Source organism: Mus caroli, unplaced genomic scaffold, assembly GCF_978045245.1.
Source record: "Mus caroli unplaced genomic scaffold, Mus_caroli_1 scaffold_16, whole genome shotgun sequence".
In the NCBI taxonomy this organism is placed as follows: Eukaryota; Metazoa; Chordata; class Mammalia; order Rodentia; family Muridae; genus Mus; species Mus caroli.
The window spans coordinates 48374092-48377436 of record NW_028227271.1 but is presented as its reverse complement, the minus strand read 5'-3'; the positions used below and the strand labels follow the sequence as shown (position 1 = coordinate 48377436).

General features: G+C 43.4%; 1 pseudogene; it reads left to right on the top strand.

Annotated features, from left to right (window-relative positions):
- Nucleotides 1-617: 617 nt before the first annotated feature.
- On the top strand, nt 618-1524 carry LOC110310045 (rRNA 2'-O-methyltransferase fibrillarin pseudogene; annotated as a pseudogene).
- The last annotated feature ends 1821 nt before the right edge of the window (nt 1525-3345 follow it).

Sequence of the window (3345 nt, the reverse complement as noted above, 5' to 3'; positions counted from 1 at the left end):
TTTTGTCTAGAGATCCAATAGCACAAGAAATAGACCAGAAAATTGCCAAATTAAACTAATGTTTCTACACAGCGCAGCATAACAAACAGACATCTTACAAAATCAGAGAATCTATGCTAGCTCTACATCAGAAAGTGGTTCAATATCTACGATATATAAAGAACTACAAAAAAAACCCCAACAAACAAACAAACAAACAAACACACAAACACAACACACACACCCCCCAAAAAACCCTCACTTCTAATCAGCAAATAAGATAATGAAAGAGATGGGTCAGTTTAAAAACAACAAATAAACCAGAATAGGACAAAAGGAACAGAAAATAAAGAAACAAAGAAAGAGCACAAGGAATAAATATAAATCCAGACACACACACAAACACACACACACAGAGAAATTCCATAAAAATACAAAACGGAACACCATGTGTCCGCAATAAGACTTGTCAGGTTAAAAAGACAGTGCCCACTTTCCATGTCTGAGACTCCTGGATTCTCGGGTGCCAGGTTGCCTGAGTCGTGAATGCAGTACTGAACCTAGGTTTCACACACACACACTCACACACACACACACACACACACACACACACACACACACACAATGGGGCGGGAGGGGGGGTTGGTAGCAGAGGAGGCTTTGGTGACAGAGGCGGTAGAGGAGGAGGATTGAGGAGGTCAAGGAGGCTTTGGCGGTGGTGGTCGAGGTCGAGGTCAAGGTCGAGGCTGAGGGAGTGGTGACTTCAGGGGATAAGGAGGTGGAGGTGGCCGAGGTGGGAGGCTTCTAATCTGGGGGCAATTGGGGTGGAGGTAGTAGCCAGGGAGGCAAGGGAGGAAACCAGTCAGGGAAGAATGTGGTGGTGGAGCTGCATTGGCATGAAGGTGTCTTTATCTGTTGCAGAAAGGAGGATGCCCTTGCCACAAAGAATCTGGTCCCTGGAGAATCTGTATGGAGAGAAGAGAGTCTCTATTTCAGAAGAAGATGACAAAATCATGTACTGAGCCTGGAACCCCTTCCTCTCCAAGCTGGCAACAGCAATCCTGGGCAGTGTAGACCAGATCCACATCAAGCCTTGGGCAGCACCACTTCTCATGTCTTTGAAATTGTCAGATCAGATGGTCTGGTCTACGCAGTTCAGTTCTCCCACAGCTCTGGCCATGACCTCATCAACTTGGCCAAGAAGAGGACCACCATTATTCCTCTAATTGAAGAAGCTCGGCACTCACACAAATACTGCATGCTTATCGCAATGGTGGATGTCATCTTTGCTGATGTGGCCCAGCCAGAACAAACCAGGATTGTGACCCTGAATGCCCACACCTTCCTGCGGAATGGAGGACACTTTGCGATTTCCATTAAGGCCAACTGTATTGACTCCACAGCCTCAGTAGAAGCTGTGTTTGCATCTAAAGTGAAGAAGATGCAGCAAGAGAACAGGAAGCTCCAGGAGCAGCTGACGCTACAGCCTTATGAACCAGACCACACTGTGGTATGTACAGGCCACCTCCCAAGGCAAAGAACTGAAACTCAGAGCTGTCTGGAGTGAGGAAATGTGTGCTGCTACTGTTGGAGGAGTGGCTTTTGATTTGGGGGGGGGTTGTTTTGGTTTTCTATTAAAAGACTCATTTGTGAAAGAAAGAAAGAGAGAGAGAGAGAGAGAGAGAGAGAGAGAGAGAGAGAGAGAGAGAGAGAGGAAGGAAGAAGGAAACAAAGTGCCCCATATTATTTTTAAAGTAAGAAGTATAAATGGTCAATAAGCATCTTGAAAAGCCTTCAATGTCTTTAGCCATGGGGGGGGGACCCCAAAAAACACAAAACAAAACAAAACAAAAACAAACTACTTTGTCATTTTGTTTCATTTCCAATCAAAGTGAATATCATTTAAAAAAAAAGATACTAACAATTTTTGGCAAAGATGTGGCAATGAAGAACCATTATTTATTGATGCTGGGAGTATAATCTAGAATTTGTATGGTGGTTTTGTTAAAGAGTTAGAATGGAATTCTTAAGCTATAACACCCCTGAGATGAATCTATGGACTCTATGATCTATCAAAGAGACACACACACACATTAATGCTCAGGGCTGCATTGTACACAGCAAGGAAATAGAACTGTCTAAGGGACCCCCAACTAATCAATACATGGATAACAAAATGTGATGCAGGTAAAGAATACAACGTTATTCCAGTTGTAAAGAAAGATGACAAATTTGCAGATAAGTGAATGAAATTAGAAATAGTTTTCTTAATGGAGGTAATTCAGACTCAGAAAAGCAAGTTACTTATTCTCTGTCATATCCATAGCCTAGTTTATAATGTGTATATTTATATGTGTAAATGAGAGTATCGATTATACTGTGATACTGTGAGAAATGAGCCAACAGAGTGGACATAGAGCCATTTAGGAAAAATCAGTCACAGGCAAAATGAAAAAGGACAGGAACTTTCTCTCTCTCTCTCTCTCTCTCTCTCTCTCTCTCTCTCTCTCTGTGTGTGTGTGTGTAACAGGCTGAGGTAATGTCATTGGGATGGAAGAGAAGACATGAGGCAGAGATTCAGCAAGACAAATTCTGCTTGAAAAATGCCAGAATTAAACCAAGCACTATATCATCTGCTAACTAAATTGTATTTATTTATTTTTACATTTAAAAAACGGCATAGGTTCAATTAGGGCATAAATAACGCTACTTCATCAGCCACAACTTTTCATAGTCCTGTGAGTTTTCAATGAGAAATGCATTCTATCATTAAAAGATATCCACGTTATCGTCATGATAAAGGAATGATGGGAGTGGAGTGAGGAAGAGCCCCTGTGGAGCCAGCTGTCTAGAAGAGAAATCACACAGGCTCCGCACTCCCTGAGGAGGCCAAAAGCCTGTTCCAGTGGATTAGCTCTAATTCAGCTTACAGCAACAGGTGACAGTGCCTTGTTCAAAACAGTTGCTGAGAACAAATATTCCATAGGGAAGCATACAATAAGAGTCACGCCTATCGCAGCCACCGTCAGCCGTCAGCCGCAGTCGCAGCCAGACCACGCTCCTCAACTTGGCAAAATTGCTTACAGAGACTGAGAGATGCGTAGAACCCCTGATTGCTGTTTTCCAAAAGTACAGCGGGAAGGATGGAAACAGCTCTAAACTCCCCAAAGCTGAATTCCTTTCCTTCATGAACAGGGAGCTGCCCGCCTTCACAAAGAACCAGAAGGACCCCAGAGTTCTTGACCACATGATGAAGAAGCTGGACCTCAACAGCGATGGGCAGCTAGATTTCCAAGAGTTTCTCAACCTCGTTGGCAGCTTAACTATAACATGCCATGAGTCCTTCCTCCGAACTTCCCAGAAGCC